At 52.3% G+C, this 26830-nt stretch overlaps 1 protein-coding gene across 1 annotated transcript in view; it reads left to right on the top strand.

Annotated features, from left to right (window-relative positions):
* ZBTB16 (zinc finger and BTB domain containing 16) overlaps positions 1–25578 on the top strand; it is a 189254-nt gene extending 163676 nt beyond the window's left edge. The window contains exons 5-7 of the mRNA XM_032641502.1: positions 17761–17931; positions 22757–22924; positions 24926–25578. The gene's annotated coding sequence lies outside the window, so the exon portion shown is untranslated. The remainder of the gene's footprint in view (positions 1–17760; positions 17932–22756; positions 22925–24925) is intronic.
* The last annotated feature ends 1252 nt before the right edge of the window (positions 25579–26830 follow it).

The raw sequence follows: 26830 nt of genomic DNA, 5'->3' as shown, positions 1-26830 counted from the left end.
CTGAGGTTAACGTGGGTCAATGCCCATGCTGGGAGAGAATAAGGTAGATTCATGGAACTGAAAATCGGAGAGGGAAGGAGGGCTGAGACCTGAGACTGGAGAGATGCATGGGCATTACATGTGAAAGACCCCTAAAAACCACTTTAAGTAGCTCTGCCTTTTTCCTGAGAGTGATGGGGAGCCATTAAAAGGTCTTAGTCAGGAGAGTGACATCAAATTATGTTTTAGAAAAATGATCTGGACTACACAGTTGTGGATAGATTGGAGGGGTTTAAACTGAAGGCAGGGAGATTAGTTAGGACAGTATTGCCATAATCTAGGCAAGAAATTATGGTAGCTTGAACCAGTGTAGTTGCAGTGGGGATGGATAAGAAATGGAAAAAATTGAAGATATTTAGGAGGCTGGAGAACTTTGATAATTGACCTGTTGTGGGAGGTGAGAGAGAAAGGAGATCAAGGATGATGGCCCCTTTTCTTGTTTGGGGCCCAGTGGGTGACTGGAGCTCTTTACTGAAATGGGGATCACAGGAGGAGAAGCAGAGCTTTATTGTTGCTCTTGTTAAGAGGATGACCAGTTTTGGTATCACAGTAGTAAGGCCTGTGTGACATCCAGTGGGGACCTATCCAAGAGGCATTTGGATACACAGTTATGTCTGGAATTTGGGAAAGAGAGAGACTTGCTGGCCATGTAAATGTTGGAGTCATCAGCATCTAAATGATCCTTGAAGCCCTGAAAGTGGGTGAGTTTACAAAATAGGAGTGGAGAGCAAGAGAGGAGGGCTTGGAACAGAATCCAGAGGAACTCCAACACACTGTGCCCTCCAGGACAATCCCAATGCATCACGGAGATTCAAAAGGAGTTGCTGGAAGAACTAGGATGGAGACCAGGAGAGTGCGGTGTCATGGAGCTAAAGGAAGAGGTTTCAAAAAGGAAAAGGTAGTCATCAATCTTAATGCTGCTGTTAAGTCCCCTAAGAGGAAGACTAGAAACGTCTGTTGGATTTAGTGACCTGGGGGTCATTGGTTACCAGAGACGAACAGTTTTGGTCTTCAAGGAATGATGGAAGCAGGGACGAGACATGGTGGGTTGAGGAGTGAATGAGCACGTGGGAAGTAGAGGCAGTGTGTGTAGGCAGCTCTAGGGGTAGAGGAGACCAGGAGTCAGACTGACCCAAGTTTAGCACTTGGCAGGGGTGGTACAATGGAAGGGTAATGGGCAAGGGAGTTCAGGAATTGGCCAGGAGGCAGCTGGGAGTTGAACCATGGGCCGTGAAGTATGGGCTGATGGAGAAAGAAGCGAGGAAAGGAAGGACATGCTGGGAGTGGTTAGGGATCAGAGAATGGTTCTGGTGAGAGTAACTGGGAGGGTGGGAAGGAGGTTTCAGTTGAATACTTTAGAGGAATAGCTCTTACTGGTGATGAAGGGCCTGGAGTGTTCCGTATCAGCATCTCCTGGAGTGGGCCTGCTCATTTCAGGGTATCTAAGTTCAAACACCACGACCCGCTTATTTACATACCTGTCTCTCTATGGCCCTCAACCAGGCCCCTGGATCCCTCTTCTCACAAGCTATCATTTCTCCACTCCCTACCATCTGGCACTGTGGTAGACACTTTCATATATTATCTCAAATCCTCCCAGCAACCTTGCGTGGTGGGTGTTATGACTCTCATAAAGATAAAGAAGCCAAGACCCAGAGATATTAAGAAATTTGCATGTGATTCTCTAGCTAAGAAGTAAGTGGCAGAGCCAGGTTCTGTCTGACTTCAGAGTCCAGGCTTCTTGCTCTCCACTTCTTAGCCTGTAAGCTTCATAGGGGCAAGAAGTGTCTTCTCAACATTGAAGCCTTGGTATTTGATGCCTATGCAGAATTGGAACGCAAACACTGGGTGCGTGAGCGCACGAGAACATGAGTGAATGGTGCTAAAAGTGACACCAGTGCTGTCTCCCAAGGGGAATAAAAGTGCTGCCACCCAAAGGGAGAAATGAAGATCATTGGAAAGAGAACGGATGGGCAGATTTGGCAATCAAGTGGCACTAGTGTTGGATAAATAGAACAGAGGTGTCTTCTCGGGCTCTTTGTGACCAAGATGCTGGGCACCTGGCTGTGGCCTGAGAGAGTCGGCCATCGGCTTTCCCGTCTGCTCTGGGGCCAAGCTCATGCTCCAGTCCTGGCCCAGAAACTCCAGAGGAGGAACTGAAAGGGGAGGCACCTAGGAAACGGAACCCACACAGGAGAAAGGAGAACCCCCAACCACTCAGTGACATGTCACTTTGTGTTTCCTTTTTAGAATGTGAGGCTGCGGTTTTTTCTCCAGACCTTCCTTCGGGGTGTCAAGGGACGTGTGTGTGTGTGTGTGTGTGTGCGCGCGCGCGCGCGTGCGGGGGTGGGCAGGGGAGGACCAGTTTGCCCGTCCGTTGTCTGAAGAGCATGCACACTACCTGAGCCGGGCTTGAGGCCCAGCTTGTGTTTGCCGGACGGCTACCCCATCTCCTTTCCCGGGGAAAGATTTAGGGAGTCAGGTACACAGCCTACTTGGAAGGAGGAGAGTTCCAGGTTTGGGGGAAGTGGGAAAGGCTAGTGGACAATGTGTTTTGGTTTTTGTTCTTGACCGCAAATTTCCCTCCCACCCTCCCTGAATAGCAAAGAGGACAATCTCCTCCTTCTGGACTTTGAAAGCCATTCCATGCTGCCTGATACTCCATCAAAGTCTCTTCCTCGGGCCTCCGTGCCTCCCTCTTGTTGCCTGTCTGTTCAGCATGCCTATAAATTCACCATCCTCCCTCTCCCAGTGTCATCACCAGCCCGTTTCTTCTCCGTGTGGCAGTGCTTGAGGTCCAGAGGAAAGTCGTGGGGCCCGAGGGCAGTGGCCCATCACCCTCGGTATCCACATCAGGCATGTTCCTGCCGCAGCCCGTCCCCCACCTGTGCACACGTACCACCTGCTAAGCGCTGTGCTCTGGAGGGAAAAGTGTGGGCAATAGGTAGGGGAGCCTGGTGAGCAGATGGAACCCCATGGGGCCTGTAGGAGCTTTAAAGGATCACAGAGCCTATCCTCTTATGTCAAAGATGAGATTGAGGGCCAGAGAGAGAAAATTCATTTGTTTAATCCTTCATCTGCCCGTGCATCCTTCCCTCCATCCAGTAAAGATTCATCAAACACCTGTCAGGTCCAAGAGACACAGCAGTGTATAAGAGAAATGAGGTCCCTGCTCTCAAGCAGCTTTTGTTCTGATGGGGAGAGGGAGATGGTAAACCTGGAACTTGAAGCAACTCCACCAAGGCTTGTTGGCGGCCACAGAGCTGAGCAGTGAGCCTGGACCTCCTGCAGTGCCCTTTCCAGGACCCGTGCAGGATGACTGCCTGCTTCCACGGAGCCTGAGGTTCAGTTCTTCTCCAAACAGCAGAGAGAAACACTTAGAAGGAATGAAACTGGAGTTTAGCCTCTGTACTTCTGGGCAGCAGAGGGATTGTAGAAGTGCGAGTAACTTATGACCAGCTGAGACTAAGCATTCTTTTTGTTACTTGGGTAAAATATATATAACATAGAATTTATCATTTTAACCATTTTTAAGAGTACAATTCAGTGGCATTAAGTACGATCCCGTTGTTGAGCAACTGTCACCACCGTCCTTCCGCAGAACTTTTCCATCTTCCCAAACGGAAACTCTGTCGGCATTGAATAACTCCGCCTCCCTACCCCGAGCCCTTAGACCAGGAATTCTTAATATTTTGTGCCATGGGCCCCTTGGGAAATCTGGTGAAACCTATGAACCCCTCAGGATAATGTCTTTAGAGGCATAAGGTGAGGAGTAGGATAGCAAAATACAGATAGCAAAATATTTTTAAGCCGTTTGTAATACAGTATATGTGTGATTCTTTGTTACCCTGTTAACAGGCTCAAGCAGTGGTCAGCTACCTACAGTTTGCATAAATATTTCAAGGTAACTGCAACATTTCTTCCAATGTGGTATGAAAATGTCTAGCTGTCTGTGGATGACCAAGTCACAGGCACAGCTCATCTGACTGCTTTATTGCTTTCATTCCCCATTGAAGGAACAGCTAAATTTCAGTTAGAGGTTGGTAAAAATAAACATGTAATATTTTTACCCTCCTAGTTTTCCAACCTCCTGAATTCTATCCCTGGATTGCTTGGGGGTTTCACGGCCTCAGGGTTAAGAGGCCCTGCCAAGACAGTTTGCCCTACCTTTTCTGCCTAGAAGGGCAGTGCCCGGGACCAGGAGTGTTTTCATGAGTAGGACATGATGACAGAAACCCTCCCTGTGCACAGGGCTTTGCGGGAGGGCAGGCAGGAACATCACAGGAACCCAGCCGATGCGGAGGGCGTGGGGGGGGGAAGGTGCCCCCATTCTCCCCAAGCTGCCAGCCTGCTGTCTGAGGTGGGCGGGGCTGGTGCCCCCTGGAAGTGCTTTCTGGCAGCGTCCCCGCCCCCCTTCCACCCCTTGTCCGAAGGTTCAATGCAGAAGGGAGCCATATGGTCCTTTGTGGACACGTTTTCCCTAGTACAGTATCTTCCCGGTGTGAATGCAGGGCCTGGCTCCCCAGTGTCAGCTGTCTGTCCCCTCCCCCCCACCCCGGTGCCCCATTCCCCGAAGCCAGCCCAGAGCATAGCAGGTTGTCAGGGGCAAGCTCACGAGTTGGGGAGCCCTGCAGAGTCGGGGCGAGTGAGGAGTCTTTTAGTAACACCCACCCACACACACTCGCACAGAAACTGTTGAAGTGAAGTCAAATGTCTCAAAGTCAGATCCCTTTTTAGTATGAATTTGCTGTGTCTCATTCTGAGCACTAATTCCAATTTAATTGCAAGTGGCCTGAAGCCTCTTCAATAGGAGTAACAAATGGTTTGATTTTGTAAACTTCATCAGACTGCATTTTAAATGCGACACAGCAGCCCAACTCGAATGCCAATGAAGCACTGGAGTAGCTCTCTGTTTACTAATTATCCGTTTTTACTCCAAGCCACGCTGGCTGGCTTGTCTGATTAAATCGGATTTGTGGGATAGAGAACAGCTAGCAGAGTTTTCTCTATAGTAAACGAGATTGAAACTATGGGCCGCCTGGCTGCACACTGTAGATTATATTTCCTTTTAAAGGGGACGTGTCTCTTTTATTTCTGTGTCGCCCCTCCTGCATGTTAAACTTAGGGCACAGAATGTACCCAGCTCCTTCTAAATCCAGCCTCCTCTCGCCGCCCTCCACCTGGTAGCCAGCTCACTTCTGTTGCTTTCCATCTTCGTCTCTGAAGGACTGAAAAGGAAATTGGTGGCTACAGCCCATGTTCCCCACGCCACACTCCTTTTCTTTTTTAATCCTTGCTTTTCTCCCCTTTATCCTGGGGGTGAGTTTTCATTATTCTAAAAGGTCCCTGTGATGCTATGGGTTCTTAGAATCCATTTTAAGTTGCCTAACACAGAGTTCTAGCAATAAAATTTGCTGAGACCCAACATGGAGTCGGGTTTAGCCTTTCAGAAAGACATGAATATTGGAGGTATTGGCTGGGTGTGTTAGTGTGGGCAATGAAAGAGTCAGTTTCTGGAAACTTAAAATTTGTTCTTTGGTCCACCCTGGAATGAAATCCTTTCCTCTCACCAGAGTGAAATTCAGATCACCTGGTTCCTACCCGTGGTCCAGCAGAGAAGGCCATGGCTCAGGCACTGGAGGGGTGGACCAGTGCCCACTGTGAAGCCCAGGTTGGGGCATCTGGTGTGTCCTCTACCCATTCCCTGGGGTCTGGAGTCTGGGGTCTTGCCTAGAGCTCCTGGGCTCTCTTAATTGTTTTTTTCTCTGTCCCCAGAAAAGCCACCTCCACCCTTTATCCTTCCTGTACTACACACACACACACACACACACACACACACACACACACACACACACACACACACACACACACAGAGTACATAAACCAAATGCAAGGCAGCCCTGAATAAGGTGTAGTCAGGCTGTGCTTAAACTCTGCCGTTGCTAAGACTTTAACTCCACGAGCTTGACCTGCCTGCCCAGCCCTCACTCTTGGTATCTATCTTTGTGCCAGGAGCTTTTTATATTTTAATTTGCTTCTGAACGTCCTGCAGAATTCATGGCGTGCGGACTTTTCCCTCTTTGCCCATTGTGTGCGGTACAGTGCGGGTAGGCCCGGAGGTGCCTCAGATAGCCTGGTTACCGTGGGAATGAATGGCCACCACACTCCCAGGCTCACAGCCCTCCTTTTAACTGTCGACAGTAAAAAGCATTTAAATGCTGCTTAATTTGTAATCATCTTCTGGCGGGGGTGGGGAGTGGGGGGGGAGGAGAGGAACCGTTAAAATGTCAGTAAAATGAATATGTCCTTCTACGTTTTTGGTTTGTTTTTGTTTATGTATATGGGGTAGTTTTTCTTTTCAGTGCCCAATGTTTGTCTGATAGTTAATGGCTCTGAAACAATCGGTATTTCATTTTATTTTGAATTTCTGTCTCCCCCAGCCCCTGCTCCCCTCCCCAGCCCATCCTGTCTCTGGGTCTTTGTCTTGCAAAGGTCTGCCTGTCTCCTTGTCCGTCCCTTCTCTTCGAGGTGGGTCTCCTTCTCATCTCTGAAGTACATTGGGGTTTACAGGACATTTTAGATAGGACCCCAGCTGAGTCGCTATCTTTTTTCCAGTGACCCCTCTCCTGGGCTCCAGTTCCTGCCCAGGAACCTCAGGAGGCCTTTGGGGATGCCTGGATCTGGGGAGATGAACTCTCTGTTGACAATGTCTTGTACACTTAAAGAAGACGAGAGAGGGAGAGGCCTGGTAATGAGTTATTGTACAATAAGGAAATTGGGTCTCATCTTCAGGCGGAACCTCAGTGGCCTCTCGTGATGCTTTGGACACACTACTCAAAATTGAAGTGCCTACTGTGTGTTGGGCAACGTGCTAAGGAAATGAGGCCGCTGGATTCAGGGGGTCTGGTTCTCTGACCCATCATCTTGGTTGTTTTTTTCTGTCATCCCGGGGCTGGGGGCAGGGGAGAGAAAGCCCCTGCTCCCCTCTCCCCACCCCATCACCTGGCCCTTGCCCAGCACAGAGAGGCAGGCAGGTACCCTCAGACCCAGCGACTCAAGAATTGCCCTTCTGGGACTTCTTTGGTGGTGCAGTGGTTAAGAATCCGCCTGCCAATGCAGGGGACACGGGTTCGAGCCCTGGTCCGGGAAGATCCCCACACGCCGTGGAGCAACTAAGCCTGTGCGCCACAACTACTGAGCCTGTGCTCTAGAGTCCGCGAGCCACAACTGCTGAGCCCATGTGCCACAACTACTGAAGCCTGCGTGCCTGGAGCCTGTGATCCGCAACAAGAGAAGCCACTGCAATGAGAAGCCCGCATACCGCAACGAAGAGTAGCCCCCGCTCGCCACAACTAGAGAAAGCCCGTGTGCAGCAACGAAGACCCAACGCAGCCAAAAATAATTAAATAAAATAAAATTAAAAAAAAAAAAAAAAAAAAAAGAATTGCCCTTCTGGGTGTATGGCCAGTTCTAGGAGGTACTAGCCGGTAACTGGTGGCCCCTTGAGAGAAAGGACCTAGCAGGTTCTCTCGAGTCTTGCTTTCCCTATCTTTCTAAACACCCTGTCTCTCAGGGCTGCTTGAGGGTTCAGAGGAAGAGACCTGGATCGGCCAAAGCAAATGATCAGTCAAGCTTAGATCTCTTCTGTGTCTCTCCTGGGACTGTCCCTCTGTGAGCCAAAGACAGTGGTTCCCAGTGGAGCCCTGAGATTCTCTTTAACTAAAAGAAGGCTATCAAGTGATATTTTGAAGGAGAGATGCCTGAAGTGCATATCAGTGGGAGAAAGACCTTTCAGTCTTCCTGCATCCTCTTCAAATAGGCCTAGAATTATTGACTGTTAGAATGGGGGGAACCTTTTAAGATCATTTACTTCCACCTTCATTTTTCTGTTGAGGATACTGAGGCCCAGAGAAGTCCAGTAACCTACCTGAGAGTGCACAGCAAGTTAGCCACTGAGCCAGGACTTGAGGACAGGCCTTCCGGCTGAAGACTCCAGTGCTTTCTACTCTTCCAGTCCTCTTCAACTGGGAGCCAATAGTGAGAAGTCACAGGAAAGGGTAGGGCAAGAGGACAATGGTGGGACAATTACCCTGGCCTGTCCTTTCACACACCATACTGACTTCCCATCACACATTCCAGGGCTTCTTTCCCAGAAGTCTCAGGACCAGCTTCTTACAGGCCAGCTCTCATGCAGCCTTGCACAGAGCTGCAGGCTTCCCGCAGTGGTTATAGGCCAAGGGCACAGAGCTGAACACATGCCAGGGAGGCTGGATTGAGGAAGGAACCCATTGTAGTTCTGTGTTTATTTGCACCCACCTACCCCCAAAGGAAGAAAGCTGGGAGTCCTTTGGTTTCAGGAACCCTCGGGGTAGACAGGTGCCAGCCTCTCTCTTTTGAGCTTTAGTCCTACAGAACAAGCAGTGTAGAGAAACTGAGGAGCTCAGTCCTTCTCTGCCTCTTGGGAGGAGAAACTGGATACCGGTCCTTCAAGGCAGCAAGAGGCCCACCGGCCCGCCACCACCCGCTCCTCTCCCAGGCGGCCCCATCTCAAAGGTCCCATCTCCCACTGCCAGAGTGGGCAGTACCTGAGAGCCGTTCCCATTTCAGACCCCCAGGGCTGGGCCGGGCAGGCTCTGCAGAGCTGGGCTAGGTTAAGGGACTGCGGGCCGCTCCTCTCCACTCAGGGCTGTTGAAGTTGGTCCAGTTTTTCAATCGTGGGCCAATTAGTTTCACAAATGGGGGCCCCCGTGGTGCCAGGGCACATTTGTTCCGGGCCTGCGCACTGGCCAGGCCCCATTGTCCTGCCTCCCACCCCCGTGTGGGCCCATTGTCCTCGGCCCCAGCGGGTGCTGCTTAGGGCTGATTTATACGGGCAGGCGTCCTGCGGGCTCTGGGCCGCACTGCCACAGCTGGCGGAGGTGCTTAAGGCCTTGGACCCCGTGACCTTTGCCCCAGTCCTGCTGTCATTTTGAAAGTTACAGACCAGAGGGCTGCATACCTCTCCGGATTTACTCTCCACCCCAAACCCCCCAGTACACGCACACACCGTCTCCCTTCCCTTTTTCCTCCCTATGCTCTTGTGGTGGACGTTTGGATTCATTCTGGAATGGCTGGAAGGGTCCGGGAGCTGGGCTGGGAAGGGGCTGTGGAATGGGTGGGAGATTCCAGGAGAGGCAACGAGTCTCTTCTGACCTGGAGGCTGCTGCTACTTTCTCCAGGGGGGCTCTGCATCCTCGATTCCTTAGTTCCCTCTCTGATGCCAGGGATCTGGGACTTGGTTTGCCATTGAGTTTGCCCTTGACACTGTCCCACCAGGGGACCCATGCACCCTGGACAGGGTGGCCCAGCGTGAGGTAGATGGAACGGGGAGGCCGTCATGTAACCAGGCAGCAAAGCACAGATCTGGCCCCATCTTAACCCGTTAACCCTCTCTTGCAAACCAAACTCAACTTTCTTCTTCCTTTTTACCTCTTTTCCTTTCTTTTCCACCCCTGCTCTTGTCCCCTTCCCCCAGTTTCTCCCCCTCTTTGGCTCGTTTGTTGGAGTGATTGACAAAATTAGTACATCCATTCAGGTTACTTTTATTGTGTAGGTCTCAATAAATCCCCCGTGTCCAGGGTGCACCTTAATGAGCTAGTGAGCTGACAAATTTGTTTACTGTAGCTGGAGGTGCCGAGTAATGAAATGCACTTGTGTCTGCTAAACAAATACACAGCTTCTGGGAGCCAGCATTGCTAGCTGCTGCCGCCTGAGGCTGTGGCCACATTCCCCAAGAGACTGAGAGGGGTGTGTGAGCAAGTGTGTGTGCACGCGTGTGTACACACGCGCGTATACATGCACAGGTGTGTGCTCTGAGACATGGCTTAGTTTTAAAACAAATTTGAATCAGCTACTCCGGCTCCTCTCTATTTGTTTATTCATTGAGAACTCTGCTCCCTGGACTACTGATGTAAAACGCTAACATTCCCCCTTTCCCTTGTGGAAATAGAAGGTTATATTGATATGTGGGTGCCTTCCAAGATTCTAAGCAGATAAGAAAGAAAGGAAAAAGGGGTAGGGAGGCCTGGATACGGAGACTGGAATTGACAAGACTGAAATTGACAAGAAGGCTAGATGCTAAGGTTTTTAGCTCCTGGCTTGGTTTGGGAAGACATAACTGAGCAGACGATGAAAAGTGCTCTAGCAGTAGGTAGCAGTAGGTGACTATGCGTAGGAGACAAGCACTGGAGCACAGACTTGTGGCTTGGTTTGAGGCAAGCCTTGCAGAGATGTTTTCTCAGCCTTCTCTACCCTTCCTGGGAGAGAGGCTGTAGGCAGTAAGCAGTGGGACTTGTCTACCACTCTCCAGCAGCTGTGGGGTGGGGTGCGCAGTCGGTGGGCTGACATTTTCTTGGGCTGGGTAGACGGGGCCCTCCTTGTGCATGTAGCTAGCCTTCTGAGGAAGGCTGGGAGTTCAGGACTCATCCCGAATGATGCTGCAACTTATGCCCAGGAGGAGAGCTAGAGAGGGATCGTTCGACGCTTTCTTCATTAGATCCCTTGCAAAGGAGCCAAGCCCTAAGTGATGGCACAGGAGGAATGAAAAGGCAGGCACCCCTGCCAATGTCATGAGCTGAGCTTTTGCTTCCTTTCGTCTGCTCCCTGGCCTGTCCCCCCTTCGCCACCACCTCCAGCCTCTTGAGATGCAGACAGAGCCTTCCTGCCTTCGGTGTGAGTCAGCCCTGGGCTGCTTGTCTCTGTCTGTCTTTTCCTCCTGCACAATGGATGATGCAGCTCTGCCACTTTTTTAGCAATGACCTGGGGGGAAGGAAGAGAAGGATGGGGAAGAGGAAGAGGTGGCAGTTTCTGTGACAGTTTTGGTGTGTGGTTACAAGGCTTCCCAGGACTGGAAATGGTGTCTTAGGAAGGAGTAATCCTGAGAGTCAGAGGAAGTAGAAAGGCATGTCTGAGGATTTGGAGGGGGAAGGTGGTTCCAGTTTAAGTCACGGTTTTCACACCTCCTAAATATGATATGTTCTTCTTCTGGAGAGAAGAAGTTGCAGCGGGGCGGGGAAGCAGCTCTTCCTTTCTTGGGTGAGGTTGGGTGGAATTAGACAAGAGAAGCCCATCCTTGGTCCATGTGCTGGGACACACACACATACACACGCACACACATGTACACTCACGGCTGGCTTACCAAGAAAAAAAGCCTGAGTATATTTAGATCCCTCTGCTCTTTTGATTAAGAAACTGCTTATATCTACGGATAATAAGAACCTTTTGCTCCAAGAAGGTGTAGCTCCTGAACATCTTCTCCGGCTGTGTATCCCTCTGGTCCTATTCCTTCCCTTCTATTAAAGAGCTAATTGGTATGGAAATGGCACAGGTGTCAACATGAGGGTTTTTGTGTCTCATAATTTCAGACCCAGTCATCACCTGGGTGAAATAAATACCCTGGGTTTGTGTCACCCCTCCTGCCTCCTGTTCCGCCCTAGCCTTGGCTTTCTCCCATTTTTTGGCTAAAATTAAACTTGTTTTAAATTGGGAATCTGTGAGTGGTACATGCCCTGCAGCCAAGATTGGCTGTGCCGCCCTTGGGGATGGAAGGTGGGTATGGTGGTGTCACCATCTCCAGATAGAATGGGTGCAAGTGAGGGTACAGATATTTGCATGGCCCTTCTGCGCGTTACCTGGGACCTCTCTCCATCAACCCTACCACACCCATTCCCTCTTTCTAGTGTAAATTCCCTTCAGGCAGACACCCTTGGGGTCCAGCCTAACACTGAGCCCCATTCATTCTTCAGAAGAGCAGAGGAAGTGCTGTTCTTTGACCTGGTGAATTATTTCTTTGGGCCAAGGCTAATTGATGTATCTGATTTACACTGAAGTTTACAGATTGATTGAAAACAGTACATTTGTAGGGTTTACATACTCAATAACGTTTGCCAGTTGCCTCCTAACAGCACCCTGAAGTTGGTAGTGGAAAGGGCAGCTTACTCGTGAATACCATCTCCTAGATGAAGAAATGAGGCCAAGGGCAGCAGCTACCAGGCTCAGAGTCACAGAGCCAGGAAGGGCTGCACCTGTGGGCTAGAACCAGGGTCTTCTGTTTCACTGCATGGTGTGGTAAAACTGGTCCTTTTTCTATGGGCTGGGATTCCGCTTCTGAGCAACAGAGCTCAGACATGAAGCCAGAACCGGGGAGTCCTGTTCAGCCCACCATACAGACAAGAGAGGCCCCAAACAGATCAGCTGTCTGGGGGTTACTGGGCATTACTAATTTCCAAGGAGAGCCTTGTTGGAAGTTCCCGGTAATGGCTGCATTTGGTCTGGGCTTCCCCCAGCTCTAGCCATCCATTGCTCTGTACCATGACTTTCCCCACCCTGTTTCCCCCCTTTGTCCTTTGTGATTGTCCCTCAGCTCCTTATTTATTCTTGAATGCAACATGCAGTTATTGAGCACCTACTATATGCCAGGCCCTGTGCTTTATCTTGGGGGATATAACAGTGAAGAAAATAGTCCCTGTTTTGGAGGGCTTACCATCTACTAGACAGAACTGAATGTCAAAAATGAGTACAACAAAGGGTTTGATAATTGTGGTGGAATCATGAGGGCTCAGAGGAAGAAGGTGTTCTTGGCACTGAGTCCTAAATGGTGTCACTCATCCAAGATGCCTTCTCTAGGGTCAGTCCCTGGAAGAAGCAGCCCAGAGTCGAAAAAACAACTTAGGCTTGTGTATTGTGGAGGGCGGCCATGATCTGTATCCAGGTTGTTCACTGCAGGAGGACGCCCAGCCGAGGGAGAAATGGAGGCTGGAGTTCAGCCGTCTTTGCTTGCAGAGCTGTGTGCCCAGGCGAGGATCTGTGTCTGCCCAGAGGAAGAGGCATGATTTTCTAATTCAGACAAAGGCATCGTCTGGGCTGGTATTGGCTTTGCTACCCTTCATAGCTAAAAAGCTTTTTCACTCGGGTATCTCATTTGATGCTCTCAACAACCACAAGCAATGTGTCAAATGACGGACAAACTCTGGTCCAGAGAAGTTCAGCAACTTGCTCCGGGTCACAAGGCAAGTAAGTGGCAGAGCCAGGACCCATGTGCTTCTTTGGTCTCCCTTGTGGCATGTTGACTATCTGATCTCTGAATGTCTTTTGCAACCAGTGGAGGCTCCTTCCCTCTCCCCACTGGTATCAGGCATGAGGTCTCCCCACAGCAGAGGAAGGAGCAGTGAGCATCTCAGGGTCTCAGGCATTGAAGGGAGCAGAGCCCTAACACTGCCGGACCCCCTTGCCTCGCCGAACATCTCACTGCAGCTAATGAATTGCTAATACAATTTTCTAGATAGTTTTATTTCCATAGCCCCAGTTTTTAACGTGTTTCCGAAAGCTAGCATTTATTTGCTTAATCTCCCAGTGTAATAGAATCTGCCCTGACTCATCATATATGCAAACAATCAGCTAGGCAGGAACTGCGGCAAATTGTTTAATAACTACATCTCGTCTCTAGATTCTTGACTTGCATGCACCAATAGCGTTTCTTGTGTCTCCCCCCGCTCTTTCCTTTTTCCTTTAAAAATATTTTTCCATCTTCTCAGCTGCTGGTCTCCAAACAGAAGAATGGAGAGTGGATGTGGGGTCTCAGAGCCCCCGTCTCTTTATGTCTGAGCCTGGGGCAGTGTCTCGGTGGCCAGGGAGAGCCCCTGTGCCCTGTGAGATGTCCCAGGAAGGGGAGAGAGACCACTGTAGGGACACTGTAGCATGTCCTTTCCAGGTGGTCACTGCATAACTTTAAACTTGTCACCAAGGTACAGAGCTGGCGTCCAGGACTTCAAATGCATCACGCTTCCTGACTCGAACCCAGGCTGAGGGTCCTGTCTTGCCACTGCCCTGGATTCCACTTCTCCAGTCCTCCTCCTGTCCTCCCAGCCCCCACCCTAGACTGGTCCCCGCTCTCCTCCAGTGGTAGCACAGAAGCCGTCATGTTCCTCCCTGCTTTCAGCCACTTGCCACTGCTGTTGGTGCCCTTGCAGCCCCCAGGGGTACTGCCCTCACATACTGGTTGGATCAGGCTAGCACCCGACCCCCTCTTTTCGTGGCACCGCATTGCCTGTGGAATGAAATCTAATCTGTCCTACCAGGTGATACGGCCCTCTGCCATCCAAACCCCCATAACCTTCCCTGCTCATTTTCATCCTCAGGGTCTGTCCTCTGCCCCTGCTGCTCTGAAATTTGCTTGCGGGGTTTCTAGCCTGGCTCCCGTGCCCCCCTCTGGTCCTTGGCTTCTCAGTCTACTTCATTTCTTAAAACCTAACTCAGATTCTCCGAAGCCCTCTTGGCATCAGCCTGTCTTATCCTCTGGCTGGTCGTTGGCTTGTCTGTGTCCCCCACTAATCTGGGACCCTATTTCTCTGGTTGACCTCAGCATCCCTCTTGTCACCTAGCACAGTGCCTACGCTAGGTGATATTCACCGAGTCAGCTGAATGGACACGAAATGGGTTCAGCCATTCCTGAGAAGAAGAGACCACATAGTGGGGCAGCTTTGGGGCCCCGGGAAGACGGGGAGGGGTGAGGTTGCAGGGTTCTCAGTCTGCCCTGCAGTGGTACTGACCCTCAGAGCTCCTCTGGGCCTGGCTTTTTTAAAAAGATGTATATGCAATTTCCTTTTTCTTTCTTTCTCTCTCTCTCTTTTTCTTTCTTTCCTTCCTTCCCTCCTTCCCTCCTTTCCTTCCTTCTCTCCTCCTTTCTTTCTTTGTTTCTTCCTTCCCTTCCCTTGCCTTCCCTCCTTCTTTCTTTTCTTCCTTCCTTCCTTCCTTCCTTCCTTCGTTCGTTCGTTCCTTCCTTCCTTTCTTTCTTCCCGTCCTTCCTTCCACCCTTCCTTTCTTCTTTCTTTCCTTCCTTCCTTCCTTCTTTCTTTCTCTCCTCCCTTCTTCCTTCCCTCCCTCCCTCCCTCCCTTCCATCCTTCCCACAAGGCATGTGGGAATCTTAGTTCCCCAACCAGGGATTGAACCCGCACCCCCTGCATTGGAAGCATGGAGTCCTAACCACTGGACCACCAGGGAAGTCCCTGGGCCTGGCTTTCTAGGCTCGGGTGTCCTCCTGGGAATGTCATTCATGTTCCTTCTGACGCAGATTCCTTCCACACTGAGGATTTCGGAGGATGCATAAGGAGAAACCCGGGCTCTTAAAGGGCGTGGTTTGCCCAGAAAACCTGCTCCATCTTACTGATAAAAGGCAGATGCTTGATGTCTGGCTTCATCAGGACTCTCTGTGGGGTGAGGTTAGGGCCAGAGAGGGGGCTGGTGCTGGGGGCCCTCAGGATGAAGCAGCCACAGCATGCCATGTCACAGGACATGCTGCAGATGGACTCCATTCTGGGGCAGGCTGGCCAGGCCAGACTGGGCTTTGAGGACTCACTGTCAGCCGTCGTCTGCTTCTGCTGGGCAGACCGCTCCCATCAGTGTGCCCCCTCAATCAAGTGGAGCCAGCACCCGAGTACCTTGCAGAGGTCTTGCTGGCTCCCGGTGGAGTAGGAAGGCTTCAGAGAGCTTTACCTTGTGACTCGGCTTCCACTGCGCGCCTCCTGGCCCAGGTTCTCCAGCTGTTGCTAGGATGGGCCCTGCATGCACTGGGCCTCCTGAACCAGCTGGGTTGGAGCTGCCTCGCTGGTGTCATTATTGTGCCTCTTCCCAGAGAAGCCCATGCAGACAGGTGGCAGATCCGGAGGGAGACATGAGCCCAGCCCTGTGATTTCTGAAATCAGACATACTGAAGCATTTAACAATCCCAGCTCTGCTTCTTTCTAACTGTGTGACCTTAGGCAAGTTACTTAATCACTCTGTTTTCCCATTTGTACAGAGGGGCACGAGAATCCTGCCTTGCACGTTTTAAATGAGATGACAACATAGATAAAGCACCTAGCACATGGCCTGTAGTAGTTCCCCTTCCCTTCTGCTCTTTGAGTCCAGGAGCAAATTTGTGTCCTTGCTGATATTCCACACCCCCTGCTCAGCCTTCCCTGGACCTGGATGCAGGCGATGTCTGTCTGCAGGTGTGATGAGCATGGCTGAAGGTGCTGTGAGGGGTGGGGGGCTGGGGAGAATGAGAGGCCGTCTTTGCCTTCCTGCCAGTCCATTCATTGCAAACCCAGCCATGAATGGGACTGAGTTGTCCAGAACGGGCCTTCCATTTGCTATCTCTGTTGATGGACCCCGGAGGCCACAAGCTCTCTGTGCTGTCCTTCTTGTCACCCTCTTTCTGCCGGGAGCTCCCTGATGCCACATTGAGCAGCCCACGACTTGCCACAGCCAAAGCTCTGCTCCACCTTCCACTCTGGGCTGCCAGGCACTGGGACTGACCCCCTTTCCTGCTTGTGTCCTTTACACAGGGGAGGCAGCGCTGGGCTGACCACAGGTGATAATGCCCAGATGCCGGCAAAGAGAGACGAGCGGATGGGGAGCTTCCCGGGGCAGGGGGCTGACACGCTTAGGGAAATGGAATCCAAAATGGTAGACAAGGAGCTACTGGTGAGTCCTTGGAAGGTTTAGATGCTTCCTCCTGTGATGCTGAACCCCGCAAGGCCATGGTCCCAGAGCAGCATCAGGAAGGGGGCTGATAACAGACAGAAAATGGCAGCCTGCCTTTGTAGGGTACCATGGGGTACCTACCCGTGCTTCTGATCAGCGCAGGGAACGACCAGAGTTAAATGAAAATCTCATGTCCCTCATTAGCTTAAAATCCCTTGACAGCCGCCCGTTGGTCTTGGGATGAAGCCCAAAGATCTTAACATGTTAACGTGGTTTTCAAGACCCCGTACGAGCTGGCCCTGCCTACTTCTTTGACCTCCGCTCTACTTTCTTTCTGCCTCCCCAGGTGACCTGTTCTGTCTTATCCTCCGACCCGTCACGTTTCTCTCCAGTTCAAAGATACTATTCCATCTTCTTGGAATGCTCTCCTCATGGCCCAGCGTGCTGGGTAACATCTATGATGAGGGCAGGCACTTGGTACGGTTTTCTGTGGCTACATCCCCAGGGCCAAAGGAGAGAGTCCTCCTTATAGAAGATACTAAAATAATATTTGTTGAATGAATGGACCCTTAAGATGTACGCATTAATGAATGGAGACGTGGTTAAGAGAATCGGGTCTGTAGCTCGCGTTAGGAGCGGATCAAATCCAGGTTGCCTGGGTTTGAATCCCAGCCCTGTTTGCTTGTGAGCTCTGTGCTACTTCGGACAAGTAACTCAGCCTCTCTGTGCCTCCTTCTCCTTATCTGAAGGGTGAGGATGCAGAGCCCGCCTTTTGGAGATGGGATTTTTAAGTTAGTTACACTTGAACGACGGCTGGCATGTATCATCTCCATTATTGTGATTCCTCACAGAGGCCGGCCTGATGCCCCACCTCCTGTGCCAGGCTCTGAAAGTCCCTTTGATAGATGCCTTCTTGGTACCCTGCCTTTGACACAGACCTCCATACGATTGCAGACTCATTTGCTGCTCTGATGTGTTTGATTAATGTCTTTCTCCCACTAGACTTTAGGTTCCATGAGGGCAGGAAGTAAGTGGATTCTGCCCACCGTTGGAGCCGCACAGCGGGGGCTCCAGCAGCATCGCGTGGCCTGCACCACCTCTGGGTTTGCCACCGAGGGTGGGGCCCGGGGTGCTGGCCTGACGCTGGCTCTGGCTCCAGCCTAGCTGGGTGAAGAAGGCCTGTGTCCAGCCCTGAGGCTTTCCCCCGCTGTGTCCCGCAGGCACGGACATGGCTGTCTTCTGTCTGCTGTGCGGGAAGCGTTTCCAGGCCCAGAGTGCGCTCCAGCAGCACATGGAGGTCCACGCGGGCGTGCGCAGCTACACCTGCAGCGAGTGCAACCGTACCTTCCCCAGCCACACAGCCCTCAAACGCCACCTGCGCTCACACACAGGTAGGCCAGGCCGGGGACGGGCAGGGCAGGGTCTCTGGGAACCACTGTCTGCATTTCCCTCCAAACACATCAGGCGGGGGTGCCCTCAGCCCTCCTCTGCTCAAGCGTCGGGCATGCAGGGGCCTCCGAGGTGCAGGTCAACGTGGACGCTTCTTATCCTGTCCCACCCTGGGCACCTTTGGTTCTCAACATCTCTGTGCCCGACAGAGAGGGTGCCCATTAGAAATGCAGGCTCCTGGGTCCCATGCTCAGAAACTTCCATTCAGTGGGTACAGGTGGGATCCGAGACTCAACATTATTAGTAAATATCCCCCAGGGATTCTGATGCAGGTGGACCCAAGACAAATTTTGAGAAAAACCTGCCTTCTTGGTCTCTGTCTCTGCCTTTCCCCCTCCCACTGCCGGCCCACTCCACACACACACACACACGCTGTGCACACACACTCCTGAGGTCGGCCTTGGGCTCTCAAGGGAACGTGGCAGAAGTGGTCCTGCTTATTCCCCAGTAACAGAAGCACACGTTCTAGCCTTAGCCCTGTTTAGGGGAGACAGTGAGGTCGTATAAACAGTGAGCCATGAAACATCCCTGCTTAGCCAGTTGGAGATGCTGGGGGAGGAGAGTAGTTGTGAGTCAAGGGGTCTGGGCTGGGATACTTGGTCCTGAGAGCCAAGAGGCATTTGCTTCCTTGCAGCGGCCCCTGACCCTCTAGCAAGGTCATGGGTGACTTGAAAGCCTTCCTTTCTCTGGCTGTACATGGATAAAGGATTGCCTGTTTCTGAGTCCGCATGTGTCTTTGCTTGTGTGTGTTCTGTCCTGCTTTTGGGGTGAGAGGTGGGTGATGGAGCCAGGGAGACAGAGAGGCAGACTCTCTTTCTGAGTAGTAACAGGGTATGTTCTCACGTCTGCTAGAGAGAGTATAAAAAACTCTGTGTGCCTCATGACAGCATTGGCAGGACCCTTTCCTCACTCTTGGGTCTTATCATGCTCTGGGATTAAGTGGCAGGCTCTGCTGAATACGGGAGGGGCTTTGTTTATCATGGACCAAGGTGGCCTGGCCTGCCAGCAGTAGGCATCCTCGCCAAGGAGCCTGCCTGGACTCGGGCTTCTGGTTGCTCTTCCGTTCAGGGGAGCGTATTGCCTTAGCATCACCAGATTTGCTTAGAACTTTTTAGATTTGCTGGCTTCGGACACGGGGAGGTCTCCGAGGGGAAGGCCTGACAAGAAGGGCAGAGGAGGAAGGGATGCTGACAAGGGCTTTCTCTGTAGTGACCGCATAAGCATCCCCTGCAGGTATTGGGTTGGCCAAAAAGTTCACTTGGGTTTTTGGCAAGATGTTACAGAAAAAACCCGAACGAACTTTTGGACCAACCTAATACATGCACCTTCCTGTCAACACCTCCCCCACTGGGCCCCCAAGTTCAGCCTTATCAAAGGTGGCCAGTTACCTTTCAGTCACTTCTGAGCATTCTGCTGGGCCCCATCAGTTGGATTCATGTGACTGGAACGATCCCAGTCCTGCTAAGTCCACCCAGGATACGCCCTGCCCTGCCCACCCTAGCTCCTGAGAGCTCAGATATCAAAATGCCCCCGGCCCCTGTGTCAGTCATGGCTCAGATCCATGGGGAGGGAGTATTTCCAGACATCGTTTAGGAGAAGTACTTGCTTTTAACCTAGGAAACATGGAGCATGTGTGCTGCCTACTCCAACACCCATGGATTTCACACCAGTGAGGCCCTATGCGCACAGCCCTGCACAGGCTGAGCACACCCCACACAATGCCTCATTAATATTCCCTTGTTCTTGGCCCATTTGCTGCTGCGGCCGGGTGTTTAGCATCAGCGGCTGTGTTGGATAGGTTAGTCCAGCCGCGCTCTCGGCATTGATGGATCCCTGATTCACACGGCGCATCGTATAATAAACTCTCCGCTGTGCTGAGTGGGGGAGCTGAGTAGCCGACAGGATGGGGCTGGGGTGGGAAGGATGACACTGGGTTTGGCCACAGTGCCAGGGAGGCCACCAGGTGAGGACAGACCGCTGGGGTCACAGGTGCACTGGGCAAGCCCGAGGGGGGCTCTCATTAGTCTCGTTTGTCCTGTACTTAATGTCAAGCTCATTAAAGAGGCTACAGAGTTAATCAACCTACCACAAATTGGATTTTGAGTTCTGCAGCCAGTTTTGTGTACATTATGGCAACACTGACACGGGGTGAGGATTTTAGGCCAGGTGCTTGCCATGTTTCAAAATCCGTATGTGTGTGTGTGTGTGTGTGTGTGTTGGTGTCTTTCTTTTCTCCCCCCCCCTAACTTTTTATTCCTTTCCCTGGGCTGACTCGAGACATCTCATATTTAAACTCATGTAACATGTGATCCACTTCATAATTAAATTCATAAAAATCTGATCAAACCAACCTCTCTGCCTTAACCTTTTGTTTTTTAAACTCTTAGGGCCCCCCTCTGGAGGGGGAAGGCACAGACAGACAGCGGTGCCCACCTCCCAACCCACCGTGTGGCTGCCGATGTACGTTTTCATTACCGGCTCCTCTGAAGTCTCACGTGGCCCTTGCTTTATTTATTTATTTATATCTTAATGAGGATACCGAATTCTTGATTAAAGTTGTAATCGTTGCCGATTCAGTAAGGAGGGGAGTCGGATGTCAGACGGGGCCGTGTGTGCAGACGTCTACACGCAGAGAGAGTGGCACACAGGCCCAGGCGTGCACAGACCAACCCTCACTCTGTTAGACACACGGCTAATTAGGAGCAGGGTCTGCATGGGCCTCTCCTTCCCTGGGGTTGGATGGGGCTGGCGGCTGGGGACGGGCCAGTCTGCACAGCCCCAGCAGCGAGGGCGCGGGCAGGTGCCTGGAACTCAGGAATCTGCTCATCCCCAGATCTGCACGTGGAGGCTCTCCTCTGAGCCCAGGGCAGGGCCCCCTAGAGTGGCTTTGCTCTTTGAGCTTCTTCCGTCCTACCCCTCCGATGGAAGCGCTCCCACCCACCCGTCTACACCCTCGGAGCATCTTGCAAACCTTCCACCCGTGAGAGAGCCCGCCAGGGAGCAGACCGCAACATCCTCTCCCCACAGAGCCTTAAAAACCCTTCAGAGCCATCAGAAGAGATGAGAATGTGTGAGGGTGCAGGGGCTTGCGTTCGAGAAGGGGGAGGTTTGGTTAGCAGCCTGAGGAGGGGAGAGAGAGAAGAGAGTAAAATATCATTTGAAAGAGGAAGTGAAGGCGCAGGCATGCAAGTCTATAACGAGAAGGACAATTTATGCCCAGGCACGAGCGCAGTTTGACATGGGGATAATGAAAAAACGTAGGTCATTGTGGATGACTTAAACCTTCAGCGGCTGAAGAAAATGTATGAAATGCAGAGGACATTACACGGTTGGCAGCCCCGCACATCTGCAGAGGGACACGTGAAATACAGTGGGCCGTTCTTTACCATAAACTGTGGCTGGTGGAGCTGCAGCCCAGAGAAGTTGTAATTACAGCGACAAGACGAATCAGCGATATTTAAATATTCACGAACAGAGTCTGGGGTGATCAATCTGTCTTTATTGTCTGTGCCTTCACTCCTGTAATAAATAAGTAGCTGAAGTCTTCACCTTTCATCCCCACAAAGCCCCCACTTCGGGTACAAAGGGAAAGATGGTTAATCCCCGCACCCCATCCTCAGAAAGGAGGCTGCTGGGCATGGATTCCAGGCCGGGGAAAGGCAGTTCTCCCCAAGTTTCATATACTGACATTTCCTGAGCGTCTGCTTAGGGTTTACTCTGTGTTGCGTGCTGAGGCTACAGGGATGAACAGGCTTCCCTTCTTGTCCTCACGGTGCTTGTAGTCTGTGGGCACGGTGGGTGTCACGGCAGATGCAACACAGCCTGTCAGTTAACAGTCCGGTAAGTATCCAGTGTCCAGATTCTGGAACCAGATCTGAATCCCAGCTCAGCTCTTTATTAGCTCTTTGACCTTAGGGACCGTGTTTAAGCACCTCTAAACATCTCATTTTTCTCTTCTGTAAAATGAGAAAGATACTGTCTTCCTTGTAGGGTTGCTGTGATGATTACGTGATACGACTGATCCATGTGAAGTTCTTAGCACAGTAGTGAGCATTCGACAAATGTGGGCCGTTTTAATTAGAAAGTGCCATAAAAATTGTACTACTACTAAAAGGACAAAATGCTGGACATTTCTTCTCTCTGGGGACAGAGGAGAAAGTGACTCAATTTGCCTGAGCAGGGGACAGTGGGGGTAGCGCTAAAGGGAAACTTCCAAACCGTGGTGACACGTGAGCTGGACTTGGATGGGTGACTAGGAGTTCGCCAAGGAGAGAAGAGGAAATCACGCAGAAGAAACGGTTGCATAAGCCTGTGGAGGAGGGAAAGAGCAGAAGGAATTTGGGGGACAGTGAGAACATTGGAGGGAGTTTTTTGAGGGTAGGGGAGTCAGGCTGGAATGGCTTTTGCCCCTGACCTAGAGGAAAGGAAGCTGGGGGAAGGGTCTCGAAGCCACTGGGTCTGCTCTGCCCTCAGGGCACCTGCTTTCTGGTGGCTCTGTTCATCCCTGAACCAAACGGGCTCTCTTTTCCCGAGACTGGCCCTTGAGGCGTGGATGGCCACTGGGCCACGGTAAAGTATGGACACGTGTGCACAGGCGTGCTCCCTGTGATGCTAAGGGGCTGGCAGGGGGTGGAGGGTCCCTCAGTCATCTCTGGAGGTGGCGACTATAGGCAGCCTCATCCTCCCGGCACACTGAACCTGCCCTACTGTCCCCTAAAGAGGGGGCCGAGGGAGGTGGGGGCCTGATCCAGCCCCTTGTCCCCGCAGGTGACCACCCATACGAGTGTGAGTTCTGTGGCAGCTGCTTCCGGGATGAGAGCACACTCAAGAGCCACAAGCGCATCCACACGGGCGAGAAACCCTACGAGTGCAACGGCTGCGGCAAGAAGTTCAGCCTCAAGCACCAGCTGGAGACACACTATCGAGTGCATACAGGTACTGAGGACACACAGCTGGCTCTGGGGCGGGGAGTGGGCAGGGGCAGGTGGGTCCGCAGAGAAGCCCGGGTGCCCATGGTCCCAGGCTGAACCGAAGAGTGGAACAGCTTCTGTTAAGTGTTAGTACGGTGACCTGAGTGCCACTTCCTCCCTGCAAGGGTGAGGCCGACCTTGCTAATCAATCACAGCGCTCTTTCCAGGAGCCCAGACTAGCCTTCCAGGCGGCCATACCAAGAGCTCACAGAGGATATCCATTCCTGAATCCTGAATTGGGGGTCAGTTGGCCTGACTAGCTGAAAGTGAAGGCTAAGGTGATTTCATGTGACTTGAGGGTTACAGGAAGAACTAGGCGACATTAAGTTAGGTTATGATGAGGGTTGGGAAAAATTGTATGTTAGACTGAGTTCGGTTCAGCAATTAGAGAAGCAGTTGGATTTACTAACCCCTCTACATGTATAATATTTTACCATTTCAAAGGGCCTTCATGTTCCTTTTCACATAAAAGAAATGTGAGCAACTGTTATCTTGGGGCCTGAGGACAGAACAGGTGGAAGTGGTCCTGATATCCAGAGTTGCCAGAGTTGGGGGCAGTGGATGCTGGAGCCGGCCCAAGCCTGCCTGGGAAAGCCATTGTGCACATCTCTTTCCAGCCCCGTATTCTGTGTCATCACCTTGGTTGCTTAAAATTGGCTACAGTGGGAGGGTTCACCACATGGCCATCAGCAAATGCTACAAAATCAGGGCTTTTGGAGAGCCAGTTGTTAAACATTTACAGTACACTGCCAGTTGGGGGGTAGATAGAAGGACTTCCTGTGAGGGTGAGACATAGTGGAAGGTAGTGGAATGTGGCAAAGTAGGAAGGCTCACCTTCCACTATGTCTGAGCAGAGGAATGGGGAGAGGGGATCAGATAGGTCCTGCGGGCCCAGGGGAGAGTGTGTTTTCCCGGGAGGGAAGGTAGGCAGAGGATACATGTTGTCATAGCTCTGCTTTGGGCCACAAGGAGAGGATGGGCTGCTCGTTGCTGACAACTAGAGTGACCCCCAGGGTTTCCCAGAGCCCCTTGTCAGAGATGTGACCTGGCAGGTGTATCATTAAGTGCGCTGGCGCTGACTGTTGTAAATCGCTGGTCGATAGTTAGATCACTTTGGCTGTTCGTTACTTCATTATTTTGCAGGGGCCTCTGCACAGAGGAGTATCGATAGCAAGAAGGCTGGCCAGTTAATTACTGTAACAGAGCAAGGTTCCCTCACATCCTCTGCTCAGCTCCAGCAGCGGACTGTAACAGAGGGTGGGCGGGTCGCAGCTTGGGTGTGGCCATGCACTCCCAGGTTCTCTGTCCCTCCCCCATTCTGGCCCCAGAGGGGAAGGCAGGGTCCAGGGCAGGCTCTAGAGCCTTAGAGGAGTAGCCATTCCCAGGTTTAGCACGTTTGCAGGATGGGGTCCCCTCAGTTTTACCCCACCTCTGTTCCCCACCCTCTGTAGCCCTGTAAGGACTCCATCCCCTTGCTCCCCTGGAAGGAACTGTGTGCTGAAGAGCCATCCCTAAGCATTTGAGAGGCCTCGCGGGCCCTTTTCTAGACCTCCCTTTCCTTTCTTAGGAAGGGGAGAGTCCGTGCCCCTGACAGAGTTAAGAATAAGTCCAGGGGCTGGAGCTGGCCCACATCGTGCCCACTAGCTACGTGTGGCTGTTCACGTTAGTTACAGTGAACAAGATTGAGAATGTAATCCGTTGGAAACTAACACACCATTGTAAATCAACTATACTTCAATTAAAAAAGAAAAAAAAAAAAGAATGTAGTTCCCAGCGGCACTCAGGAGCCAGATGTGACTTGCGGCTGCCACACTGGGTGGTGCATCCACAGCCTTGGAGAGTGCTGACCGAGAGGGAGGGGAGTCTCCAGCAAGCCCGAGGGGGCTCTGAGGGTGCAGAACATCCCTGGGGCAGATGTCACAGCCCCCTCCCTCTGTCCTGGCCTTCTCCTGCCCTCCCCCCACAGGTGAGAAGCCCTTTGAGTGTAAGCTGTGCCACCAGCGTTCCCGGGACTACTCGGCCATGATCAAGCACCTGCGAACGCACAACGGCGCCTCGCCCTACCAGTGCACCATCTGCACGGAGTACTGCCCCAGCCTGTCCTCCATGCAGAAGCACATGAAGGGCCACAAGCCCGAGGAGATCCCGCCCGACTGGAGGATAGAGAAGACTTACCTCTACCTGTGCTATGTGTGAGGCGCCTGCGGCGGGGGCAGCGGGGGACAAGAGGAGTAGAGACGGAGCGGGATGACGTCCAGGAGGACCGTGTGGAAAACACAACAAAAAACAAACAAACAAGGAACAACAAAGAAAAAAGAGAGAGAGAAGGAGAAGGAAACCTGGGAGTTGTCGGGCTCTGGGTTCTCTCTGGGGCTCCAGGTGACCTGGATGCCTGGCTGAGCCCCTCCCCTCGGGCCTCCATCCCGCGTTTCCCGGCTGGAGCTTGGCCTGCTCTTCTTGGACGGGGGTGGAGGGGCTTTTGTTCAGCTCGGATGGTGGGATGTTCTTCTCTTCCCTCCGCCCAGATCCTCCTTTTGTGTCCGGAAATGGAGACTAGGAAGGGGGGAGGGCTCCTCCAGTCAGAGCCAAACCACCTCTGCCTGCCGTGCTCTCACTGACCCCTCGGGAGGTGGGGGCTGAGGGATGGGGGTGCTGGGGGTGCAGGAAGGGGGCCTGCAGATGCTGGGGCTGGGCGGGCTCACTGGCTGACACAGACGATGGCAGCTCTAGCTTGCTGGGGGCAGACCGGGCCGGGAGGGGTTCTCCTGCCCTTCCCGTCGCTCAGTTCATCTGTTGCTTTCTTCCGCTCCGCCACACCTGGGTGCCCCGTCATGGTCTTCAGGAGCCTCAGGGCTCCCAGCCCCTCCCCCAGCTCCTGGCTGCCCGGCCCCGGTTGACTCCTGTCCTCCCAGCCCCCCCATGGATCCGGATCCCTCATCCTCCAGCTCCCTGTTGGGGAAGCTGTGTCTGACTCCAGAGCCCCCACTTGCACCCTCAGCTTTCTGAGAACGCAGATGAATTAGATGGAAGGGCCCATCCCAGTCCAGCCCTGTCCTAAGCCAGATTCCTGCTGAGCTGCTTTTGCTTCCAAAATGGAAAAAGGAAACAACTAAATACACACTACCCCACCAAACAAACACACACAAACACAAACCCCCTGCGGCCCTCCTTCAGCCCCTAGGAGGAGGGATCCATCAAAGGGCTCATTGCCCATGGAGGGACGTGGACGTCCTTCTCCAGAGGTGCCCTACACCTGGGGGGGGACCCCTGCCCCGGGAGGGTGTTGGTGAGTCATGCCGGGGACCCTTTGAATACACGGGACCCCAGACCTGGTGAGCTCCGTGGGAAAACCCAGGTCCAGAGGTACAGAATTCCTGGCTCCCTAGGGCCCCCCAGTCCACGGGGAGGAGGTGGGGAAGAAGGAGTTGAGAGCGCTTTGCCTCGTGTTATGTTTTGCTTCTTTTCTGTGTCCTCTGTTCACCTGTTAGCACATTGTACTTGAATTACCTCAGTTTTTTGTGACCTCATGAGCTTTTTGACCCCTGCCTGTATCTCTTTTTTGGTTGGGGGCTGGAAGGATGGGGAGAGTGTTCTTTTCTGTTTCTTGTGTAAGTTAATGGTGAGTTTAATAGGCTTCAGCTGGCCAAGGCCCTCCCCGTGTCCCCTAGCGATGAGCCTCCCAGCTGGAGGGGGCCGTGCGGAAGGGGCTGAGTACTCAGGATCTGGATGGGAGGCCCGGGCAGAAGGTGGGTGCCTGCCGGGGACGGACGGGGTGCTGGGGGCACGGCAGAATCACAGCCGGCTCGGCCCAGGCGTGATGTCACCCTGCCTAAAACACTCTGGAGAGAATCCCACCTTTCTTACAGTTTGC

The sequence above is a fragment of the Phocoena sinus genome, chromosome 8 (genome assembly GCF_008692025.1).
Source record: "Phocoena sinus isolate mPhoSin1 chromosome 8, mPhoSin1.pri, whole genome shotgun sequence".
Taxonomy (NCBI): domain Eukaryota; kingdom Metazoa; phylum Chordata; class Mammalia; order Artiodactyla; family Phocoenidae; genus Phocoena; species Phocoena sinus.
The sequence above is the reverse complement of the archived record's forward strand: the minus strand, read 5'-3'. Positions and strand labels throughout refer to the sequence as shown.